This window comes from Corvus moneduloides, chromosome 3 (assembly GCF_009650955.1).
Source record: "Corvus moneduloides isolate bCorMon1 chromosome 3, bCorMon1.pri, whole genome shotgun sequence".
NCBI lineage: Eukaryota > Metazoa > Chordata > Aves > Passeriformes > Corvidae > Corvus > Corvus moneduloides.
Genome location: NC_045478.1, coordinates 119,544,792 through 119,570,771, shown reverse-complemented (window position 1 = coordinate 119,570,771; position 25,980 = coordinate 119,544,792). Strand labels below are relative to the sequence as shown.

At 41.2% G+C, this 25,980-nt stretch overlaps 1 long non-coding RNA gene across 1 annotated transcript in view; it reads right to left on the bottom strand.

Moving 5' to 3' along the window:
- LOC116441646 overlaps positions 1-25,980 on the bottom strand; it is a 43,065-nt gene that overhangs the window by 5,841 nt on the left and 11,244 nt on the right. Inside the window, exon 2 of the long non-coding RNA XR_004239202.1 lies at positions 18,459-22,558. This is a non-coding gene — a long non-coding RNA (uncharacterized LOC116441646). The remainder of the gene's footprint in view (positions 1-18,458; positions 22,559-25,980) is intronic.

Genomic DNA, 25,980 nt, shown 5'->3' with positions numbered 1-25,980 from the left:
CTATATTGAGAACTTTATAATGATGTTAATTAATAAATAATAACTTTTGATAGAGAGAGAGAATAACAGCAAGGTTGCAGTCAGTAGGTACCATGGGGCTATTTCAGCTGGGAGATGCCTATATTTGGAACATTAAATTCATTTTAAGGTAACATTTGTTGTGGTTTTTTATAACTTACATATTTCTTCTGCATGTATCCAAATAAATACGCGTGTGTAATAAAAAGCTGTGCATTTACACACCCCTGGTGCACAGGAGCAGAAGGAAAAGGGAGGAGAGGTACAATAAATTCCTTGTGCCAGACCCATATAAATGGGTTGTGGTCTTAACACAGCTTCTCCTGATTACTGGTAAAAAACTAATTAGGTTTTGTCATTTATTCACTTGGAGTTTTGTCTCATTGAAACCTTGCTACTCTATTTAACCTACTTCTAGTCTGCAAATATCTGCTGCCATGTTATGTTATGGTTTTTTTGCTTAAATTAACTCCTGAATAATACAGCATTGCACATACAGGAGAATGAAAAGTTTTCACATTTTTAATACAAGACTGATTTTATTATATTACTAGAGGAATAAGTTAGATTGCTCTCGCAATCTCAATAAATCACACATGAAGTCTTCTTTTTTCTAAATTAAATTTTTATTTAAATAAAAGTGTTATGTTTGTATTTGAACTGACAGCTAAATCTGATAATTAGAGTGCATGAAGTTGGCTTTGATTGGCATTGTAATTGGATTGTCATTGGGCTGAAAACCTATTATCTTTGGATCATGCCCCATGAAATCTGTTGAAGAAACTTTGCTGCCAGTCATTAAAGCCACCATCTTGGCTTACAAATTAGGTTTGAAAGGCTTTTTACCACTGGGAATGTAATTTAAACCACTGCAATTGCACTCCCATTAATTAAAATTATATTAAAATTATGGTTCATTTTCTAAATATTTTTTTCATATTTTATTAGACATACTTATTACTAAATGCTTAACAAATTACATAGCAGAGCTAGTAAAATTATATTTTAAGATAATCCATCATTTCAGCACATGCTACTCAGCATTAGTGGAATTAGTCAGTGTGTTGATCATTAAAGGATACACTATTTATGTTTTTCATTACTGGTTCTCATTAAAAATAAAATATAATTATAAACCACTTTAAAAAAATAAAGCAAAATTCCACTGAAGATTCTAATTAATGCTGGTAGAAAACTTAGAACCTGCTTTAAAGTGAACTTAGTTCATTGCCCTATTGTTCTCTATATATGTATTTTCTCTATAAGTCACATTGGTTACATTAAGCTATAGAGAGGCGTGAATAAAACAGATTTTTTTAGTGTGTAAATGCTGGTTATGCTGTGATCAGAGTTGATAAAATAAAGAATAAAGGGTTGGAATCTGTGCAGGTTTGCCACAAGAGTTCTGCAATGATTTTATTCATAGAGCAACATTTCTAAATATATTCCAGTAAAATGGCAGCAGAGGTGAAGTAAGAGGAGAATCCACATTCCAAGAGCCAAGTACCAAAATACCCAATTAGTGCCCAAGGGCTAAATATGTTTTATTTTAGTATGAAGTGGAACTTCTGGAGTCTATGTTTCCAAAGATTTTCTTTCGAATCACTCTGGTGACCACTACATCTCAGCCAGTACCACTGTTGGAGTAACAAAGGAGCCTTCCTTTATCCTGGCTTTGGGATGTTCCGCTGTTCCCCGAGGTGCTGGAGGGACCATGGATCTCCAGCCTGCCTTTGCAGGAATCCTGCACCACTACTTGCAGTTGTCTAGGTGGATTTTTCTTTTGTTCCTACCTGAGCTACTTCATCCAAAGAAGTTCCTCCTTGCTCAGCAAGTCAAGGCCTAGAAATTCACTTCTTTTAAGGTTATGATTCCCCACTTGATAAACCACAGTGGGATTCCATCTGAAATCCCTGGAGTGCTTTAGACTCCCCATGCTACCTTTTTAGTCAGTGAAACCACTGAACTCCTTTAAAAGTGCCATTTTCAAATGAAGCTCATATATTTAGACTTGACTTCAGCTGTTCCCATGTGAGAATTTGCTTATTCTGTGCTGCTTAAACATTGTTCTATGTATTAAGAAAGTCTACATTTTTCTTCCTAAGAGGATCTTCGTTATTTTGATTTATGTGGATCCAAAATGAGCTTTTGTCTTACAAAATAAGCATCAGGGCTGTAAGAAACTTGGAATATATCAAGTTTTAAATTTCTCAAATTGGGTTTAGAATATTTCTCCCTGGCTTTCACATCCTTGAGGATTGGAATGATGTTCTGTAAAATAAATAGTAACTTCAGAGTCATTAAATAGTTGTTCACCCAACCTCCCTGAGCTTTGACTGCCCTCTGTCATTAGGTCTTCCTACTTCACATGGCCATGTGCACACCAGTAATGCAGCTCTGCATTCAAGTGATATTTAAAAACCAGGAAACTTCTTTAGTTTGGGGTTTAACATCAAAATATCAGTGTTTGCTTGGACTACAGTGTGCTTCCATTGGTGGGAATCTGAGAAAAATGAAGCAATGTGGTTTCAGAAAGAGGATGAAACAGTTAAATATATTTAGTTTTTCAGAGTAATTATTTGGGGATAGAAGTCTGTTAAATACTGGTAGGTTGTTCCAGTAGTTAATCAATTAATAAAGGAGAGCTGGCAGAATCCAAATGATTGGCAGATATTCCTGGAATGAAGAGGATAAAATGTAAAAATGGCAGGTTTCTGAACAAAAAGGAGGAAAAGCCTTAGAAAGTGGTTTACCACTGCAGGTTTGAATGACAGCGAGTCTGGCATTTCTTCTGAATTAAAAGTGCCTTTTTTCACTGTTGTTTAAGATGGTCCAAAGTCGTGCTGATTCCGAGCGCTGCTGAACCAAATTCTGCTTCCTTGAGGAACTGGGAAGAGATCAAACCACTGGGAGGGATTTAAACACAGGCAAATCCACTGAAGTCTCTGACGCTTTCATCTGCTCAGCCAGTAGCTGGGCTGGGCCCTGTGAATCTCAAAATAAAGCAAATATGTTATTTCTTTACTTTTTTCAAGCTCAGCCTATGACTTCTTACATCACAACTCATTATCCCAACCCACTTTCCAGCAAGATATTAACTTATCGCTTCAGGTTTAGTTTTTCTACTCTGTGTCTTGAAGAAATCTGATCTCTCTAATCCACTGCCATAAACTATTAGTCTGGAATCAGTTTGGTGGCAGCTGGAAGAAAAATAAAAATGGTTAACTCACAAAAGAGGAAGGTTCAGCTGTTCAGTTCACCTTAAAAAACCCAACCCAAGTCCAGCCCTGCTCTTCTCCCCATGTTTCGGTCATAGAATATAAGTGACGTAAGTGACTCTCCCTGTGGAGAACTGGCTGCATGTGGCCAGAGAAAGGCACTGGATTTTGGGGATGGAGGTCACTTTCCGGCTCTGCCAGAGCTTTTTGGGAGGGCAGCAGTTAAAAATGGCATAGTATTACTGCTTTCATCCACCAGAAGGGTTCATCCTCCATTTCTCATGAGGAAACTTGTTTAATGTCCAATACTAGCGCTATTCCTGCTAGGAACTTCCAGATGCAGCAGCCCAATAAACAAAAAATAATAATAATCAAACTGAAGCACTGATTGAGTTAAAGGTACATTTTGTTACCTCCTCTCCTGCTACTATTTTTTTTCCATTCAGTGTTACTTAGATTCTCTACATTAAGTTAATATTTACTCTCCTTGCCACAGAAGAGCAGCAGAGTAAATAGGATTTCATAGAAGGAAGCTGGTGGAGTTAAACAAATAAAAAAGTGGCCAGTCCTAACCTTTCGTGCGTGAGCCTCAGCATCCCCCAAAGGCCCAGAGCCCCTTTCCCAAGCGTGCTCCGGTGATCCCGCCCGTGCTCCTTGCACAGAGCCGGGGCAGAGCCTTCCCTGCTGCACACAATGAGCCACATCCTCCGCTCTGCAAATTGGTCAGAGCTTCCCCAAGCCCATGGGAGGAAGAGCTATTTAAGCAAGCTGCACATCTACCCCCTGAATTGCTTCAGCATGGCTGAACTCCCCGAGCAGGGCTGTGGGAAATGCACGGAGCTGGAGGAAATCGTGTGGATTTGTAGCACGGCAGCCTGGATCTTCAGGACAAAATGGTGGGTCAAAGCCACCCTTGTTTCTGCCCTGGAAATGGGAGAATTATGCAACGTGACTTTGACCTAGAAATCAATACCTGCTGCTTAACTACAGAAACAAATGGCAGCTCTGATGGCCAATAACAAACTGATGGTTGTTTCTTTGTTCTGTCTCTCCTTCTGTTAAACCGACTGCTAAAGGGCAGGAAAACATGACAGACTTGTCAGCCATAAAGAACTTTTTGGTCTCCTTTGTAGGAGCTCATCTTTTCATGGCCTTGTGCCAGAGCGAGTAGGTGCCTTCCACGCTAAATACAAAGAAAGTGATGTTGGAAAAGGATAGCTGCTCCAAGCCAGGAGAATCTAATGAACTTCTGATAAAAGTCAGGCCAAAAGGGAATAATGAGTTGCATCATGTGTTTATCGTCCACTTGCAGCCATTTTTAATGAAAGCATGGGAAATTAGCCCTCCTCAGATGCTTTTTTTCCTCAGACACATTTGACACATAAATAGTGTTATCCGTAATTAAATATGCTCTGGCAGACCTCAGATTGCCACAACTCTGCTCAGAGCTGGCAGCGCTGCACTGGGGAATGCTTGCAGTATCCCAGAGCAGGGAAGGGTCACGTGCCCAGTGCCTGAACAGGCCAGGTGTGGGTTAGGTGCTTTCTGGAGAAGAAATGGCACAGGGGGTTATCAGTGCTTGGGATCACAGAATCATTTCAGCTGGAAAGCCCACAGATCAAGGAGTCCAGTGTTAAGCACTGCTAAGTCCAGCACTAAGCCATGTCCCTAAGTGCCACATCTACACATTTTCTAAATCCCTCCAGGAATGGTGACTCCACCACTCCCCTTGGCAGCCTGTTCACATGTTTGACAACCTTTCCTGCTGGATCCCATCAAAATCTGTGTTTTCTTGTGCAAGTTCATGGTCCTAAATCAGGTGATTATTTGGGAAATACACGCAGAAGCTCTTTTCCAGATTTGCACAGAAGTAGCACATCCCACATGTGTGCCACGTGTTAATTTGTTTACTCAGAGGTCAGGAGGAAAATAGGGGACAGAAGAATTTTACAACCCAATTAAAACTTATTATCAAGGAGCAGCAATAAACTTTTGTGGAACAAATGAGCCCAGGGTTCTGGCTGTACCTCAGCATCCTGAGTTGTTCAGTGCTTAAAGATCAATGCGGCTTCCTGCTAGACAGCTGGAAATGTGAAAATCTAAAGGAGGTTGCACCATGATTTTCACCTAAGGCACGGAGATGATGACTTTAATAAACAACTGAGCTGCAGGTCACATCTTCCCACTTTTCTCTTCCCAGCCCAATTAAAACAACAGCCTTTAATTCCCATTTAGGTTTCCTCTATCTTTCTGTCTGTCTTTATGTACTCCTGCTGCCGGTTATGCAGAATAGCAATGAACAGGACTTGCCAAAATATTTTATGTTCTATTTCTCTAGTTTAAAAGTTGTGTGTTTTTCAGAGAGCATCTAGAAGTAAAAGTCTCCTAAAATTGGCAGAAATATTTTTCCTAATGAGGTTCACAAGAGAAGCCCCAACCCTTTGTCTGTTAAAAGATGCAAGAAGGGAAGACAGTCCTCAGCAATCTCAAGATCTACGGAGTTAAGCACAGGACTGGGAGCCAGAAGATCTTGAATTACGTCCCAGTGTCTGCCGCACACAGGATTAGTAATACTTTGCACTTACATTAGCACTTTGCCACTAAATAAAGTTTGCAAGTGACATTACAAATGGGGAAGGAGCGGCTTGGAGAAATGAAGTGACAAATCCAAATTGGCACAGCTAGTTAGTGTCAGAATCAGGATTACAGTAATTCTTGACAAGCCGTTTAACCTTCATGAGGTTCAATTTTTACACCTTTAAAATGAAGGAGATGATTTCCGCCGAAAGCAAACTGTGCAAATGATACCCACTGGCACAATTAAGTAAATACATTGTTCAAAAATTACTACTCCTCTGCTACAGCTTGGAGGTTAAGCAGAGTATCTGCATAAACTCGTGTTGCTCCAGGGAAGAACATCTCTTAGGGCTTCTTAGGAAGCAATGGTGGTGAACCAACTCCTCCAGGGAGATTGCTTAGAATTCCCAGGAAAAGGAACCCATTTTCAGTCACCTCCACTGGCAACACTTGAATTAGATGACTTGGAAGGGGGAAGGGCGTTATAGTAAATTAGGAATTGGGCTGGACATCAGCAAACCAGAACTGAGCTGGTGGCACACGGCAGGAAGTTTATCCTGAGTATTACAGCACAGGAATTACAGGATGCTTTTGGTCATTGAGTTCTCAGCTTGTCAGCAAATCAGGAGTTTTGGCTAACAGGTAAATAAATAACTGGCCAACTCCAGTTCCTTGCTTTAGTAATCAGTTCCTAGAATAGAGATACCAATCAAAGCCTCTGATTTGCATGATCTTTTATCCTTGCTTTTTTAAATAACAAATTTACCTTCATAAATTTGAATCCCATCTTTCCACCTCACAACTGAACATCTTTGGCGTGTTAAGTGCGAGAAAGATTATGCTCAAAATAATTTTTTTTGTACCACAAAAATGCTGTACAAAATGCTTCCTTTTATTGAGGCTGATGCTGCCTTTGCTAGTTTCAATCTACAGTGGTACTTTTTTCTTATCACCAAACGTGCTGTGATCTTGTTTAGGAAGTTAATAGCAAACAACAAGAAGCAGGTAACTGAAAATAAATAGATGCTGTTTGTATTTTTGTAAACATAAAGATGACCTGCAGTCCAAAAAAGCATTTAGACATTCATTTCAACACAGGCAAACCTGTATTTATCCTTGTTCATCAAAGCACTTTACCACATGCTTAAAAGCAAACATCCTCCCAGTACCTAATGCCTTCAGAGGAAATATGTACCCACAGTGCCTGCCTACCCCTCATTTTATATCAGTGAGGTTTTTGGGTGATCAGGACTTGGACTGGATCAATATTTTGAAAAAGCTGTTCATCAGATTTTTCTGGTTTTTCTTTCCGGCTTCCTTGACACAGTTAAGTTACAGTTTGATACAGAATGATAAAAAAAGAAAATCATTGGTATTATTCAGAAGTTGCATCTTGATGCATATATCCTGAAATACAGTAAATCTTAGTCTTGATTACAAATTCCAAGTGTTTTTGCTGGTGGAGAGTTTCGTATTGTTACAAAATGCATCGATGTGCAGCAGGATGTTTGTTATATTTTTCAGGATGGATTGCTAACTTACAGGAAAAAAAAGAAGATTGTGTCTGTCATGTCTGGGAGAATTATATTTTTGTTTTATTAACCTGGCTTACTTTGAGGGAATGTTTCTTTTCTTCTCTGTGTTTTCCCAGCTCTGAAATCCATGTTTTGCTGTCCCTAGCCTGGCGGGGTTGTGTTAGTGCTGCTCACAGAGCAGCTCTGAGGAGAGCTCTGTGAGCAGGGTGAAATCCTCATGTTCTGTGCACGGGAGAGGCTCCAACTCCGACTGTCTCCCTCTTCCATTGGAGATGGGATCAGCGTGGATGTGTCACAACAAACACCTGGAGCTCAGAGCAGACAAGTGCCCTCCTCTGTTTTCGTGGCAGTCACTCTGGGTTGAGGTAGTGCCGCACAGATGAGCCCTTCCCTCTGATCAGAAGCTTTGTTTTGTTGGAAGGATTTGGAAAAAATTAGAAATGCTAATTAAAGGAACGGGGTGATGGCACTGAATTGTCACTTCATGTAACATTGGCTTTGTACAGATGATCAGCTCAAAGTATGGTTAAAATGCTTCCAGGGTGGTGTTATGTGTGGAAAGCTGTTAAAATACTATTGAGATTTAGCATAATGGTGAAGAGATTGCACAGCACCCAAAAAGCTGATGGTTTGCTTCATGCTTAACTAGATTCCCTAGCACCAGCACCAAACCAAAAAAGTGTTTTGTTGTTGTTGATGTGACCAGATAGGTTTCATCCCAACCCCACTGTTGCCAGTGTGAGATAATCAGCACTGGTCTCCTAAAAACAAGGATCAGGAGTGACTGATGTGCACCTCCCAAATTCTGGTTGCAAAGAGAGCACCCAAAGGTGGCCAAGAGCTTTGCTGTCCTCCTGCTACATGAATCAAACAGAAAGTGCCACCAGCAAACTCCAAACGTGTGTTCCAACATAAGGGGTTGTGCCTGAAGGGAATTCAGTCCCATTTCCCTCACGAGAAGAAACCTCAGGTGTAACTAGAGAACAAGGCCCTTAATCTGCCAGATTTTATCAGCTGAATGGCATCAATTTAAATTTGTTCCTGATTCTGGTTTCTAGGCAGAGCTCTGTCATCAGCCTGAATTTTGGTAAGTGGGAGAAGATGTGTTTGAAGTTGCCCACTGCAGCTTCCTGGAGGTTTCCCAGCCCCAATTCCTGTATTTGTATCCATGCACAATATTTCAGCTCATGTACAGCTCTAGTCATCACCTCGATTTTAATCAGGGCACGCAGCAATGAACTGACATAACTCTGTATTTTCTTTCCTTGGAACTGTGCTCAGGTGCAACACCCAGGAGTTCAGGGAGACCAAGGAAAGTACTTTGGCAGGGTTTTTACACAGAACATTGTGTAGGTTTTGGAAGGGGGCGTACAGTTGTCTTTTGGCAACATCTGAGCCTTTAGAGGAGTATCAGACCAGTCATGCTTTCTATTTTTTTTTTTAAATGCCTTTGAAAAAACCTCAGTGAGCCTGAGACTTCCTCCCTCACTGCTGACAGAGCCAGTGGTTACGGGGCACTGCACGCAGCACACAGAGCAAAGGTGAACCCCACCACAACATCTGGTCTTACTTTCCCCCCCTCCACTTTATGAACTGAATATCTTTTGGGTAACTCTGTTTCTAATACCCTGGGTTCAGATTGATTTACACAGGCCACTGTAACTGAAGTATATCTTGAAATCTGAGACTACCCAAGATGTGCTGGCACAGCAGAGTTTGTTTATCAGCACTGGATTTGGGGGAAAAGAGAAATAAAAATCCTGTGTTGCACTTTGGCATGCATTGCTGGATCATAAACAATTTAAAAACTTATTTTAAAAATAATTTCACCTCCTTTTATAGCCACAGTGAGAAACTCTAGAAAACAGTTTGCAGGTCTGGTAACAATCCACAAACATATCCTGGTGAAAATTAGTCCAGTGCTGTGGAAGGAAACACTTGAATATTTTAGTTCTGTCTGATCATGTATCTTGTACTTTATTTTTCAAATAGGATCCAAACATATTGTAGGAAATTTTCCTCATGAGCATGGTAGGGAATTGTGCTGTGCAGAGCTGGGGTGCAAAGCAGCTGCTCTAAATCCTTCCTCTGCATTTGGCTCTGTGTGATTTTAGGTCCCAAAAGTAGCGATGACTTCAGTCCAATGGATACAACCAGTCCCCTTTGGAATCTCCTGTTGGGAATTAGTGACATTCTTCTTTTAGGAAAAGCAGCCTTTTATGGAGACAGTCCTGGGGAGCCCCTGGATGTTTTGAGGGATGGCACCCTGCTCCCAGCGCCATGAGGGAGTGTGCTCACTCCCACTGCCCAGGCTGTCTTGGGAGATTTACAGCCTCATACGCCTGGGAGATGCTGCTAATAACTTTTTGCCGGCCTCATGTAACACAGGGCACGCACCGAATAAGCATATTTGCTTAAAAACACAAGTTTCAACTTGAGAAAAAAAAGCTGTTTAAAAAGGCCAGATGACCCACTTGCCAGGAAAGCCCCCAAATTGAGGGGTATTTCACTTGCAAATTGCCATTCTCCTGTACTTGTGGAATAATGCTGCTAGTGACAATTTCAAATCTTTCTCCTGGTGTACATTTTGAACATCATGGTATCCTCTTGTTTCCCATTTTTTACTGTTCAGACCCTCCATAGAATATTATTGTCGCTGCAGACCTTTTATCCAAGGACTGTTGATCACAGCACAAGAACTGTCATCCTATTTGCATTCTGTGGATGCATCATTATTCACAACATTTGATGTCCATAAAACACATTAAAACTATTTCCTTGAGCAAAAATAATCAGCTCTCTGCTGTACATATCATTTGTATACTCAAATTGTAAAATGTAAATTGATATATAAGAAAATGGCCCATTAACTTTTTCATTAATGACAATAATACATTTTGTGCATCAGCAGTAGGAGGACCCTACATTCATTCTAAGGAACCTGAAGGATAAATGGAGACTTCTTTGTATTTCATAAAAATGAAGGCTGTCATCAAGCCCATTTTAGAGGCGGGGGGGCAGAGAGGGATTATTTTCTATGGCCTTATTTGTTTTTTAAACTGTTCTCATACTTGGAAGCATTCTTAAAGTTAAAATACTCTGATGAACCTGATCCTCCTGCCTTTGAGGCAGAATTTGCAATGAAAGCCACCTGGCATTTTGCCTAAACAAGGGTGAGGAGTTACCTGGGTGTATGTTAAATATTCTTTGTTAAAAGCACTATATGTGCACTGAATGTATAAATTGGGCACAGCTCCCACCCAGCTGGTAATTAATCGCCTTGAAGCATTCATGGCATTTTTTTCAATCCCATCCCAATTGTCACTTCCACTATTTCATTTTTAAGCCGGGTGGATTCTGTGGGTGCCATAACGGGTGCTGTGTTCCCCGTTGCTGGATAACTTTTGAAAGAGTAGATCTATTCATGCAAAAAAATAAAATAAAGTATAAATGACAAGTATTGCTGGGTTTTGTGAAATTTAATAGACAGCTGGATTACTGTTTCTTTAGGATTTATGCTGAGTTACCTGGAACTTACTGTGTTTTTAATGTATGTAATTTAATCATCCTGTGTCTTTTAAGATAATAGCAAGTGATTTTACTGTAATTCACATGAATTAAGACATCCTAATATGTATACTGGCTGTCAAATCGCTGTATATTTACCATTTGATTAAAGCATAGATTAATAATTTTTCTATAACTGATACATCATGCACTAACAGATAAAGAGCATCTGATATTAAGTAAGTGAGAAATAAAATCTGCTTTCAGTAAATTGCTTAGAAAAATTACACAGTACATTTAAATTACCATTTGCTTAGCAACATGCCCTTGTAGACATTCCAGTGGGGCTATAAAATGATCGATTTACTTTAATTTTCTACTGAATCCTGAAAAAATGGCTATCAGTAACCTATCCCTTCATCATGGCATGCTGATTCACTCTGTGTATTAAATTTACTGGCAAGGAGCAAGACGTTAACAAAAAGTAACAGATAATGTGAACATTTCATGCATAATCTGTAATATGAGATATGTATTAATAGGGAAATTATGATGCATTCAATTATTCTGAAATGCCTTCCAGAGATGTTTTGATTTGGCTGCGCTCTGATAGTAGCAGCACAGCAGGGAGCATCTCAAGTGATGAATAACCTAATCTCCTAATCTCAAAATGGGCACTATTCACAGCTAGCCCGGGAGAGGCTGGTGGGAGCCACCACACTGCACCGACACTGCTCCCTCACACAACAAAAACAGCCGCAAAAATCCCCTGCTTCTCACAAGGCTCCTCTCCCCAGTTCAGAATTTTTGGGGGGGCACAGCAGTTCTACGAGTTCAGGTACTGATATGGAAAAGAAACCTTTGCTCCCCTCTCAAATAAACTTGGGACACAAAAGGCTATAAAAATAATTGTGTGAGCAGTTGTTCTGTTAGCATTGAAGGTTGCTTTGTGACATTATACAAAGGAGCTCTTTCTGACTTTACCCAGTTTAATATATACCTGAAATGATCTTTACTATGGATACATTTTTTTTTTCCCCCTGGAAAAAACCTCATGAGAACAAGAAACTCCTTATTTTGTCTCATGAGCCCGATGGACCCGAGTGCTTGCTTGTGTGTAATTAAGCAGCCGTGTTTACTACTTCTCCTGGTGAACAATAGTCTGGTTTCCTGAGGAGGTCAGGCAGGATTTATTTTATTGTCTACACACTTGGAGCAGGCAAGGTGCCTGTCATTCCTCAGCCCAGCTTGGGCACTTTTTCCCTGCTCCACATCCCCTGCTTTACTCCCATTTCCTCACCTTGGCATCTCTGTAACTGAAACTAAGCAAAAAAGCCCAGGAATTCGAGCCACGGCAGCACAGCAAACAATCCTGGGCACATAGGCTATGCAAATCCACCGAATTTTTTTACACTTAATTACTTGATTGCAGTGGGCTCACTTTTTGATTAATGCAATTTGGCAAAAGGTAATATTACACCAGTGTATTAGAATTTTTAGTAATTATTCAATGTTAATATGACAGTGTTCTTGAAGAAAAATGAGAAGGAAACAGTATCTCTGTTTTGTCTTCAATTCACAGCCCTGCTCAGGAGGAGAGACGCACAAATACTTGTGTAAATAAACGTGGTTTATCTTTGGGAGAAATCTTACTAAAAATTCCTGATTGGTCTTCTCCCCACTTCCTGTCCTTAATGCCATACTTTTAAAATTATTGGCATTACAAGGGTGCAGAAATGATTTTACACTCTTTTTTTATGCTGCAGTTTATTTGATTTACAAAGTGATTTGTTCTAACAAGTACCTTTGCAGTTTAATCATAATGCCACATTGTGTGTGCTGTTTTCCAAGACCTGCGCTGTTCCTAATGCCTTTGGCAGCCCAGCTCCTGAGTTTTCTGTCTAATAGAAAGCAGGGAAGTGTGAGGCTCCTTAGATTTCCTTTGCTTAAGCAATTTGATTTCCTCCGTGTTGTGCTCCATGTGAGCATCGTGTTAACGCAGAGCAGGACGTGGTGCTTTTACCTCACCTGCTGTTACACACCCTTTACTCCAGGTTGTAGCCACTAATCAGGGTTAGCAAGCAGGGAAGGAGTGGGGCCCCGTTTTATGAAACTTTCAGATGAGGGATGTTGGGTTTATTTCAGTCTTTAGTACCCGAGAATGTACAATTGCTCTGAAGATAAATAAAAGATTCAGCTGGATGCCACTGGAGAGCAGAGCAGCATGTCTTTGGCATTGCTGGAGTCTTATCTGATTTGGATTTGTATACCTCATGGGGAATGGCAAAATATTGGAACAGACGGCTTGATATTTCCGAAGAATATAGTGGGCTTTATTAGCACCAGTTTCATTCCCTGACTGACGGCTTTTTCAAATTTTTTATCTTATTAATCTGTGCTACTGTATGTAAATGTTATTCCTCTCTGCATAAGGGAGGCAACCAGCGATTTGTAATAAATGCTTATGAGTGCCTGAGGCTGCACTTAAACTTTAAAACATCTATTATTAAGTTGCAAAAAAACACTGTAATGGCCAATAGTGACCTCATAGGAATTTTAAACTGTGGTCTGCTCTTCTGCATTAAAAACAAAAAAATTGCCTGAAGTTAGAATTATGAGCAATGCTATTTTAACAGCTGCATTTTGATTATTAAAGTGTGTTTTACAACTGAATTACAATGCTTTTATGGACTCTAGGTATAGATTTAAAAAGGTCATTAAACATAGTCGGTTTTGTCACAGTAGGTGTCATTGTATACAATGGACACTATACAATCTATTTTATGTCGTAGTACTTAGGATTTAAAATAACACGGGGAAGCATTTTAGTTTGCTTAAGCATGTAGATTACTGTAGAGCTTTTCAGGTATTTTGACAGTTTGCGGTCCAAAATGACTACTTTCATTATTATTTTATTAATTTGACAAGAAGCCCTACAGATTTTCTGTGTATGAACGTTCCATTTGTCTCAGAAATAATTAAAAATGCCAGCCTAGAGCAACAAGACAACAGAAACACTTCTGGCAAATCAATGCTGAGAAATGCATCGTTTGTACGGGAGCCAAGTGTTTAGTCCTGAGCCATTTTTACATTTTCTCAGCCTGATAGGACGTGGGCTCATTGACAGCCAGTATTGACCTGCAGCGTGGGCTGGGCAAACCCAGCACCTATAAATTGATTTATCCGGGGTGTCGTGTGCTGGGTGCTGCATGCAATGTTTACATCTTGCACAGCACAGCTGCAGCAGGCAGGAGGAAACCCCTCTGCAAAGGCAAACTTAAATTCTGCTGCCCTTCGCCTCCTCTGTCAGACTTGGAAATACTTAAATCTTTAATTTGCCTTTCATTAATTTGTCATGGTGTTATCCTGGTGAAGAACCCAAGTACAAACAAGCTGGGTTTGGGGTGGCTGTGTGTTAATGAGTGCAAAGGGAACCACGATAAGTGCAGAAAGCTCCAAATATTTGACAAAATGTCACAAAGGATTGTATTTGCATGTAGTAGCATGGGTAGGACATAATGATTAGTGTGTAGTGCCGTGCTGGCAGTACCTACTCCAGCTTATCCTGATAACATGTCGGCTGCACAGCTTTGAATATTGTATATGTTCTTTGAACATATCTAGGACTAGCGGAGCTGTCACTCCACTGAAAAATGTGCCTGCACGAATGACAATGCTGCTTTAATTTTTTTTTTTTAAAGAGGACGACTTCTAAATAATTATTATCATGCTAATAACATTTGTATTCTTTTGTGTATAATTAAGATCTGCCTGTCTAAGCATGAAATAGGGTTGAAATCTTGAATAAGTATGCTATCCTTAACCTATTTAGTAAATCAATTTTAATTTAGTATTCTTTAGGTTAAGTCATAACAATAGAATTGCTGTATACAGAAAAATCCACAATTTATGGCTGTAAACCTTCTCAGAAATGTTTAATAATGAGCAAAGCTTCTGTGAAATTAAAAAAATCTACCCCTCCAAATGTAAGTGCTGAATTTAAAAAAATGATTCAGCGATTACTAAAGTCATGTGTTTTTTTAAATTACCATTAACTCTTTATTACTTAACATGAAATTGTACATGTGATTTTATCTATAAGCCCCTGTAGGATTGTAATGCTTTTTCCAAAGACTTGTCTTTTGAGCCCTACCCATTTTTTTGAAACATAAGGAAGACAATTACCAGAGTAGGTTGAATTCCTAGTCTGCAGTTATATTATCGTATTTGTATTTCTTATTTAAATAGGGAGCAAAGCAATTGGAAGGTTTTTGGGGGGAAAAAAGTGTCTTTTCAAAGATTTTCAGTCCTGAGAGGAGTCAGAAATGCCTAACGAGGGACCAGATCCTGCTCGGAGAGGGGAAAGTGGGAGAGACAGGAGAGAAAAATATCCTTAGCTGCTATATGGAACTGTTTGATGTCTTTGTTATTCTAAGTTTGCATCTCAGGGCTGTGCAGATTCCTGAAATCCTGCTTCCCAACATTACTGTGGGATCTGTATGGGCTGTGCTGCTTGTGGCCTCTTCCCTGGCTGTAGGAGAGGTAACAGAGATTTCCCCAGGTCTGTGTGTGGTGTTTCCAGACCTGATTTGTTCAGATCACAGTCCTGGTCCTCCAACAGAGTTTGAAATGCAGGGACAGTAAACAGCCCCTGTGCTCCCAGTTTCCCAGTGCCATGTACAGAATCCATGGGCCTGAGCACTAGATGAGGTTCTGGAGCTTTTTCCAGGTACCAGAGTTTTATTGGATATTATTTATGGGGGATTTTTCTACTTCAGTTGGCCTTTAAAATACTTTCTTCCTGTGGCATCTCTGTGTAACAGTTGCATGAAAACAACCCAGCGCTCATTAAAGACTCATTGACTGATCCTTACCCATTTTAAATTGGAAGCTGCAGTGATTTACAGTGGTTGAGGGTTGGATTCATGATGCCTTGAGAAAACATGGGAGGAGCACAGATTGTAAGTGTGGTTTTATTAGGGGGAATATTCATTGGGGACAGTCTGTCATCACTGCTCTCTCATTGCTGCCATCACCAGTCATTTCTGTGGTGCTAAAATCTACTTTACGATATTCGGGAGTCTTGGATAGATGACCAGTTAAGCAGAAACACTGCAAGTGAGGAATGTAATTTGAACACCTCACTCCTTTATGCTCCTTTATGAACCCTAGACACAGCTATTATCTCATAATGGCACATTTTCTTTTAAAAGGCCCCTAACAAATGTACAAAATGAGTATTTTCTAACCTGCATAGTTTGCCCACCATTTGCCTCGGTGTTTTTGTCAAAGGACATCTTAGAAAAAGGCTGTGTTAATGTGGGCATGGGATGGCTTTGCTGGTTATGTCAAATGGCCTGTCTGCTTCATTTGATCCCAGCCAGGGTGCCAGAATCTGAAGGAATTACAGGTGGAATGCTGTATGCTTGTAACTCACTGAAAATTAGATACAGAATGTGCTTCCAAACACGGGTTCCATTTCTGAACACAAGAAAAATGGGCAATTGGGGCAAAATTTTCTTTAAGGTGAAGCGGTGAATTCTTCATATGCCAAAGAGAACATGGGACACAACTGGTGTTCCCACTGGGAAGGAATTGTCAGAGAACATGGCTCTGATGTGAATTAGGGAGAAAGGGAGAATGACACCTTGTAAGGGAAACAGCATCTGGGGGAAACATTACAATCTTTAATTCAACAAACAATTCCTGCATGGGACTTTCAAAGGTTAGGTCACTTCAGCAAAGGTGAACTCAGCCCATGGCTCTGGGAGGCCCAAGAGGCTCTGGTCACAGTAATTTTGTATTTTCTTCCCTCTGTATTTTGTGAAGTGAATGATTGTTTTTAAAGTTTGGCAACCCTGCTGGTAAAAAAATGTGAGCTGCTTTTACATGTGATCAGAGATCAAACCACCAGGAGTACATCCTAATAAGAGAAAAATTTGTGGGTCCCCATACAATTTGCTTTATTCATCTGTTCATATAATACCAGAAAACTTTCAGGATGATGCCCAGACTTCAACAGTGTTTGTGGTGCTCATCCCTGCCTCTGCCCTCTGTAATACACTGCTGTTTATTTTGATTTATTCAATATTTAAAAGCACGCTCTCATTTTCTGAACACCTTTGTATAACAATAAAAGAAGCAAGTATGCAACAAGCAAGCACCAGCAAATGAATAACACTCTTTCAAAGTAATCATAGCAATAATAACCCAGGCTCCTTGGCCTTCAGCTGCCCACTTCTTGAATTGCTTAATTAAAATAGATGGTCCTGGGCAGATCCTCCGGAGGTTAATAAAGTGGGTCTTTGAATCAGAAAGGATAAAATTCCAAAATTGAGGATTGTCTGTGTGGAATACAAAGCTAAAGCAATTCCTTTTGTTTATATGAAAGGGATTCCAAGTGTAGCAGTTTTGCTGATCTTTGTTGATATGACAATAAGAAGAGAGGAGATTTCCGAACCAGCCAGGTCTTATGCCACTTAGGATCTAATCATGTCCCCTGATTTGCAGGGAGAAATAGCTGGTGGGATCATCTCAGCAGCATTATCCAGCTGGCCTGGTAGTGAAGAGTTCTGATGTTTTAAAAATAATAATGAAAAGTTTTAAATTTTGAGCCTTTTCTCTTTTTATAGAAAAATAATTTCAATCACTCCCCACGTTTGCTTTTGGGAAAAAAAAAACCCCACAACAATCTGGATTCATTTACCTTATTTCAAACAAAAAACTGAACACTTTTTAGATAGATTAACTTCCCTTTTGGGTGATTATTCTCAGGTGCAGATGGTGAATGTGTTTGGCCCCAGGAGCAAGGCAAACCCTGGGAAGCAGCTGATGATGCTGTGGGGGTACAAACAGCCCAAACGCAGTTCGGTGTCAGCCGCCTCCAACTGCCCTGGTGTCATCAAAGTCAGTGGAGCTACACTGATTTATACCCAAGGCGCTGCACATCCCTGACAGACATCCTGACTGCTTGTCCACATTTAGTTATTATTTATTTATTTATTTCTGGGCACTTGCAGCCACTTTGCTGTCTTCTACAGCTGATCTACCATGCAGGGAAATTTGAGGCCAGCTTCCCAATTTGAGATTTGGTAAATGTGGCTCTTATTTTTAAACTGTTTAGAAATATTTAGTTATAAATAACTTCTAGAAAGAAGCCCAATGTTGTGCAGCTTGGAAAGAATCCACGGAATCTAGAAGGTAATTCTTCTGTACTAGTGAGGTAGTTGCAGGTTGGTGCATGGTGAGTTTTTGATTGCTCTGTCTTGAGCAATTATTTGTTCTTTGGAAATCTTAGCTTCCTTAGGGAGAGGGCAATTTCCTGTTTAACCCAACAGTTGTGTATTTTTGTGCATTATACAAAGTATTTTAATTAGAGAAGCTGCTCCGGAACTCCCAGCTTTCGCAGGGCAGACCTGTGGCCTTGCTTTTCCTGGTAATCTAAAGGCACATCCAAGTTCCCATCTTATCAAACTGGTTGGCAGCTTAAGGCAGCTGGGAAAGAGACACCAGCAGTGACTGTATCAGTGGCAGTCGGGATTACCCAGACAAGTCAGAAACACAGTGGCATCCCTTGTCCCTCGACACTTGCAGCTTTACCCACCTTCTCAATCAAACAGGGAGTGAGTGGCATCCTCCATCTGAGATGTTTAAGAGCTGACTAATCAGAGGTGAAAAGGCAGGCCCAGGCTGGGAAAGCCGATGAGCATCTTTCCTTTCCTGTTGGCCTCTGGCTTCAGGATTTCCAGCAGCTGTCTCCTTTAGAAACACCACTGAAGTGCCTGATGGACCTTGCCATGGGCAGACTCAGGTGCAGACCAGGGCCAGCCCTCGTGTGCTCTGAGAAGGGAACAGAATCAGGAGTGGCAGAGCTTTCTACAGCTCTTTGGAGTCAAGGAAGAGGTTCGAATAAAAGGGAAGGAAAAAATGGCTCATAGCAAAAGAAACACTGGGTCCCAGAGGCTGGAAGATGAGGGCTTTAAGCTTTGGTTACCTCACTGGGAAACCCTGCCTTCAAATTTTCCACCAAAAGGCCTTGATAGGGACATAATTTACACCTGAATTTACAATTTTTTATCCTGTAAAACAAAGACACAGGTAAGAGGAAGAACATTTTTTGTTGCTCAGCAATGAAGATTACTTGACAGGAGAATGATCCAATGGGTTTGTGTTTGCGGAAAGCCACCAGCAGTGTCAGGACCTCAAAAAGAATTCTAGCGAGGATTGAGTCCCCTTAATTTTAAGTATCGAATTCAGATACGTAAATTAGGAATATAGGTCTATTCATTAATAAATATTTAGTGGACAGAGAGAGAGGCTCCTCCAGAGGACAGTTCAGATTCACCTACGTTAAACACCCACTCAGAATTGCCAAGGGGAAGTCAGATGTCTAAAATTGGAGATCACTGTCCCGGTGATGGACAAGGCTCTGAACTGTATACAGGGTGGACAGCCAAATAGAAAGGGCAAATGCAAAGGGTGCTTTTATCCTTGAATATGAATCTGAATTTTTAAGCTACATATTTAACTGAAGAGAGCATGTCTGGGGTACGGGGAGTCACACCCCTGCATTCAGTCCTTTCATTTACAGGAATCTTGGCTTCTGGAACATTTAGACATTTGGCCACCTCTGTCCTATTGTAAATTGCCAACTGGGAGTGGCATCTGCCCTTCCATACATTGAGTCCTAGCCTGACCCAGGAATTGTTGGGAGAGCTGCAGTTGACCCTGGTCCAAGCTGCTGGTAACTTGTGTGCAGGTAGTGCTGTCTCAGTGTTCAGGAACACTCCTGGCACTACTGAATTTACCATCACAGCTGGAGTCAAAGCAGGAGTATTCCTGGCTCCATAACAGAGTGGTCAGCATGGCTCCCACCAGCACTACCTGAGCACAGGCACCGCCTGAGGTGTCGGGAGGGCTCTGCTCCCATCTTTCCAGTTCTCCTGGGACAATTTCCCCCCGTTTGCTATCACGGTGCTGATCTCCTTAGCAGTGGGGTGAGTTCCCAACATGTGCCTTCTCCAGCGCCGGAATGTGGAATGAGCACAATGAAGCGGCTGATCCGCGGATCCCGCGCCGCCTGTCACTTCCTAGAAACCACTGGCAAGGAAACATGCACTGGAGACATTTCCTTGTTGCTGGTGAGCATGGTCTCATCTGGTGCTGCTCTCCAGCTGGATCTTCAACATGTCAAACTAGTCAAATACTGTTCTTTAAATGAGAGAAAAATGTTTCATGCCCAGAAATGAATGCAAACAGTAAATCCATGTCCCTGTGCTCCTCTCTCCCCAATTCCTAACTGCTGAATATATTCATGAAGCTCTGAGCACATCTTTGTCTACTGAGTGGCTGTGTGCTGCTGTTGAAACATAGCTGTTGTACAATATTTTAACCTGCACTTAGAGGTGCAAAATGCAGTACCTGAAATGGCTTTGGAATAAAGGAAAGGTTGGGGAAAAGCTGCCGAGAGTAACAGCCCTCCCAGGGAAATCAGTTTGTTTTACAAAGTGCTGTGGATGTATCAGGCTGAAGTGTGTGTCCTCTTCTCTCCATCTTTACGGGGCAATGGATTCTGGGGAAGTGGAAAGTTCTTTTTATACTCCTTTCAGGATTCATGTTTGGACAGGGTGTTTGTAAGAATGGGTGCTGTGAATGGGCTGTTAAAATTTAAACTTTTTCTGTTCCCTTGATAGTGCTTTGAGCGGCCCATCCCAATGTATTTCTCCCAACAAGCCCAAAAGGGACTCTGGGAAAGCTGCTGCTTCATTCAGGGGATGCTTCTGTCAGTGTGTGCAACTGATCAGGTGCACCTTGGTGGGTATCATTAATCCCAAAGTGGCAGGGTGAGGTCAAAGCCACAAGCAAACCTCCAGATTAGCCATTAGAAGGAATCATCCTACAAGGACAAAAACTGGGGAATAAAACTGAAGGTTTCATTGAAATCCAGATTGTAAGAGATTAATAAAACCATAAAGGAGTAACAAAAGGAAAAAACAGAAGAGAAGCAGCTAATGCTTGACACACTCTTCCTTACCATCTTCCTCACCCTTGCAAACCTCTTGCTGGAGGACAACCCCATTCTCTCTTATGCTATAAATGACACTGCTCAGTCTTTCCTTCTTTCTGGAAAAGTGTCTCCATTCTTAAGGAGACTGTGATTGTAACAGCACAATGGGACTGTGCTTGCAGTTGCCAAGCTGGACAAAGAGAACCTGGAGGGTTTCACACCAGCTGTTTCCACCGCTGCAAGACTGACAAATTCTGTTCCCCATTCACATTATTAGGGGTAATGACAAAGTGACTAGATGTTCTCCTTCCAAAATTAAAGCTCTTTTAACCAAGATAAAAGCATTTGGGAGATAATACAGAAGTAAATATAGAGAATACAAATTTTGTGTGCCAGATCTGTAGCTATGTTCAGTGTGGGAACTTGTTAAGCCCTAATTTCTGTATATTTCTGTGGTGAGCCTGTGTTGTGGCTTATCTCTCAAGACAGCTGATCTCCCCTTTTCTCCTCTGACAGCTTTTAACTATATGATATTCTTTAGATCTGCAATATCTCACCCTGTGTCTTCACTGGAGACTGAATATAGGATCCTTGAAGTCAAGAGCTTCTCTGCTGTGTTTCAAGTGTGTCCTGGGACACTGTGTATGACTTTCCAGCACATGTCACTATCCTCATAATAATGGGAGGATAATAGGAGTTATACTGCATGTCTGAATAACTAGGTTAGATATCTGTTTTCTTTGATTGTTGCCTGGCATCTCTCTGTCTGTCACATCTACATTTTCCCTTTGTTGTGGGAGGCGATTTCCCCTTCGATAGATTTGACTTGTGCATTAACATTTCTTAGTGGAGAACTGCAGCTTTCAGCACACTTATTCTCTCATTGTCTGCACCTGTTTGTTTCCAGTGTAAAATTTCAGACAACCTCCCACTCTTTCTGTCATCCTCCTTTCAAATCAGAATGCCATGAATGATCTGAAGGGCATGGGGAAAAAAAAGAGCCTTTTGTTACTTAATAATTTCTTTTTAAGTCTCTTTCCTTCTTTTTAACTTTGATATTTGTGTAAAGATATTTTGAGGTCTCATATCCTATTTTTGTTCTTTGAATATGATATTATCTTTTGCCTTTGATAATCGTTGTCATTCTGATTTTCTTTAATTGTCTCCAGACAAAGTATCTGGAGAAAGGCAAGCGTTGTGGTAGGGAACTTCGTGTTTTCAGCAGGAACAGTATGGTGAGGAAGTCAGGAGAGTGGGAAGCTGTAAGGATGAATGTTAATAATGTCTTAATTATTTTATAATAAAACTATTCGCTGGATTTGCAAAATGTATTTGAGAGGAACACTCTTGCTAAGAGGACTTGAAACCTAAATAAGTAAGACAAGCAGAAGGCAGGCATCACCCAAGCAAAATATAAAGACTGTATGTCATGCTAAGTGCTTTTAAAAGAATCTCCAAACTGTTTCCCTTCCCTATGGCCAAGAGAGCATATTGCAAACAATATGTTGTGGTATTACTTCCCTTCTTTGCTTATGTGCAATCAGATGAAGGAGGGAGAAGGCAGAAGTAAGTTCTTTTCCCATTGCCTTGCTGTCGGCTCCGTCCATCCCGCTGCCCCACTCTCCCATGTGAAGGAGAAGCTGTCGGGTGTCCAGGCCAGTGCTGGTGGCAGCTCCATCCCAGCATTCCATCTGAACCTAGCAATTAGAGGGAAATGGACATCAGTGGAAAAACAGCCCTTCCAAGCCAGGTCTAACATTTAAACTCCAGGGGACATGCAGGTGATGCAGCACCATCCATAGAACAGCAGTTCAGCCCAGTGAGAACAAGTCTAGGGGGAATCTGGATTTCCTAACCGAGGGATGCAGGGAACTGCAGCGTCTCTGTAGGCACTGAAAATCTCTTTGTTGTCTTAAGAAGAAAGTAAAATGCCAAGCTGCAGTTGTGCTGGCCAGTGTATTTAAATACACTGAAAGGCATTGATATCTCCGAGGAGTCTCTAAGGTGTATTTGATCTATTACTTTGCATGCGCTATGAAATAATAAATAACCCAACAGATACCACACTGCATGACAAATTTGAAAGTGTTTTCACTTAATCTCTGCCTTGATGAGACACTAATCTGTCTTTTAAAACATTTTCAAAGGTGTCCTCACAGACCTATCAGAATTAATGGTGTATTCCATTGCACTCTGGATTGTTGAAAACACAATAGCGCATTATCACCTGGTGCTATAGATACTATCACCTCGTTCCATGGACACTTAGCAGGTAAATACAGTGGGCAGCAGGCGGTGGGATAAATATATCCCTCACTGCACAGAAATCATGCCTCAGAAGTCAGTGGAATGAGACAAGAAGTGTGCTTGATGCCACGGCGCAGTAGTACATCCCTTGGAAAAGTAAAGCATAGCTACGTGCTCCACAACGAGGTGTAAATAACACTCAGGAAGGCAACGGCTGTGTGGTGTTCCGAAAATGTAAAGTCACTGCTTGTTCATGGGACACTCTCCAAGGTGGTATTTATCGCCTCAGTCATCAGCAGCTGTTACATGAGACAGGGAAGAACTAAACCCTGTTATAATCAGTTTTTGAAGGTACAAAATACAAAGGTGTAGTGTAAAACTGCTCAGATTCTGTGGCCAATTCTTCTGTACAGTCCTACCCCCTTTGTGAACCCTCAACAAGTGTTAAGCACCTCTGAACATTAGGATTTGAATGCCATTCTCAAAGTAAGTTCTGGTAGAGTTTTGGTTAAAATGTTTCACAATAACCGGTCATTTCAGAGTTGTTGGGTGCTTCCCTGCTCTTGGATTAATCCTGCATCAAACCCCACCTTTTATTCCCCATTTGATCAAATCCCCATTCGATTCTCAGCATTTAGGCAGCTGGTTTCCATTGCTAATATAATCGAGAGGTATCAAACGCAAATGAAATACTCGTGTTGATTCAGCTTTAACCAAATTCCCGTTGTTCTCCTCGCATGGATTTTTTCCAAACATTCTCTTCTGGTCAGGCTCTTCAAGCAAATTTCCCAGCGTAAAGCCTTACGAGCATCTTTGGGGGGGAGTTTCAGCTGACAGTCTGCTTACATAAGCAAAAGCCAAAATTTTGCAAATCATCTTTGAATGTATCCTACTTACGCTTTACTTTTTCAATGGCCGGAAAAAAGGGAAGTTTCTATAAATGTTCCCAGTGACGCTGCCCAAAGTGTACCTTATGTACTGTACAGCAGCTCTCCACAGAAGCCGCAATTTGAATTTGAAAAGAATTTGAAAATTATGTTGACAATTTGCATTCCCCAAAAGCACTTCAGCTGTCTTTCTACATTTTCTTGGCTTTCTAGGGGTTCTAGAAGGAAATTTCCTTCTCCCACCTCAAATCTTTTCGCTGAGTGCTCAGACGTATTTAGGTATTTAGTCCTCCAACCCAATCCAATTTATGAACTGCACGGTGCCTTCTTTCATCATTTACCAGTAAAAGTAATGACACAGGGTGGAGGTTAGAGCTGCAACAGGAATGAGACAAAAAGGGGCACAAGGCATTATTCTCTTCCACTAAGTAGCTCTGCAGATTCTATTATGAGTATTTAGGATATTGGGGAGCTTTAGGTTTAAGTTCTGCTGCATAATCAGTTGGGGTTGGTTCAGCAGCTGAATCCCTTCAAAATATCACAGTGATAATTTTCACTTTTCAGCTTTTTTCCCCCAAATCTTTTGGAACCAGTGCCTTAAGAGCAAATAAGGGCTATGCCTAAAGATGGGAAAACCAAGCCCATTCCCGAATCTGGCCCCAATTTAGTCTGAGTTTTCCCCCATTCCAGATACCAACCGTAATCCAGTCTGGGTTTTCCCCGATTCGGATTCCAGCTATGATCCAGTCTGGATTTTCCCCCATTCCTGCTTCTGTCCTAAATCCAGTCAGGGTTTGCCTCCACTCTGGATCCCAAGTCTGATCCAATTTGAGTTTTGCCCCTTCCAGATCCTGGTTGTGACCCAGTCTGGGTTCCCCCCCCCCATTCCAGATCAGGCTTTACTCCAGACCAGGTTTTTCCCATTCTGGATCCCGGCCCAGACCCAATCTGGGTTTTCCCCTATCCGGATCCCAGCCCATATCCAGACCTTTTGAGTCTGGATAAGTACTTTCCAGTACCTTAAAAGCAAACAAGGGCTGTGCCTAAAGACAGGACCCAAGCATTTTCAGTGGTGTCTAGAAACGTTTGGTTGGTGTTTCCCTGGGGGCAGCTCATTCTATTCCTGTGTTTCAGCCGTGCTGGTGAAAGAACTTTACTTTCTCCAGCTAATTATGTGGAGATGTGTTTCATCCTGGAGCAGGAGCGGGAGGTGCTGAGCTGCAGGTGTGACAGTACCACCACTGGGGTTGTCACTGATGTAGAGCAGGTGGTGATTACAGCTCTGGCAGGTGACATTTCGGCTCCTGGGCTCCGGATAAGCACTGAGTGTTCTTCCCCTTCCCCTTCCCTTCCCCTTCCCTTCCTCCTCTCCTTTCTAGAGTGTTGAAATGTGGAACATCCACAACCCATAGGAGAAGGAGAAGGTGGCTCTGTGTTTAGTGCACATGGAAAGCTCTTCCAGCATCATCATGGAAGGGTTTGTGCTCAGGTACAGCTGTGACAAAAGTCCAGCTCTTTTCAGCCTGTTGCGTGTCCATTCCTCCTTCAGAAGGGATGAGAAGAATCATTACTACGTCCCTTAGGTTTTTTGTTCCTACCTTGAGCTGAAGCCAACTTCCCCCAGGCTTAATTCAACATTTAGTAGTGTTGGAAACACCAAAGAGAGGAAGAGAGACGGGGAAAATGTAGCTGCTTTTTGTGCCTGAAGTGATACAGATCCTTCTGTGTAAGAAGAGGTGCTACCTGCTTTCTCTGGTTTTGTTTTTATGTTGTACTGCTGATAATAACAAGAAAAGAAGATTATGGGAGCCTGAAAATGATAGAATGTTTTTGCTGTTGATTCTTGCTTCTGACACTGCTCCTTCACATCATACTTTTCCCATTAGAAGTAGGAAATTAGCCCAATTTTGGGTTTGTTTTTTAATTTTAAATGAGAATTGTAAATGCAAGGTATTGCTGCTGTCCTTAGAATACATCCCTCATTT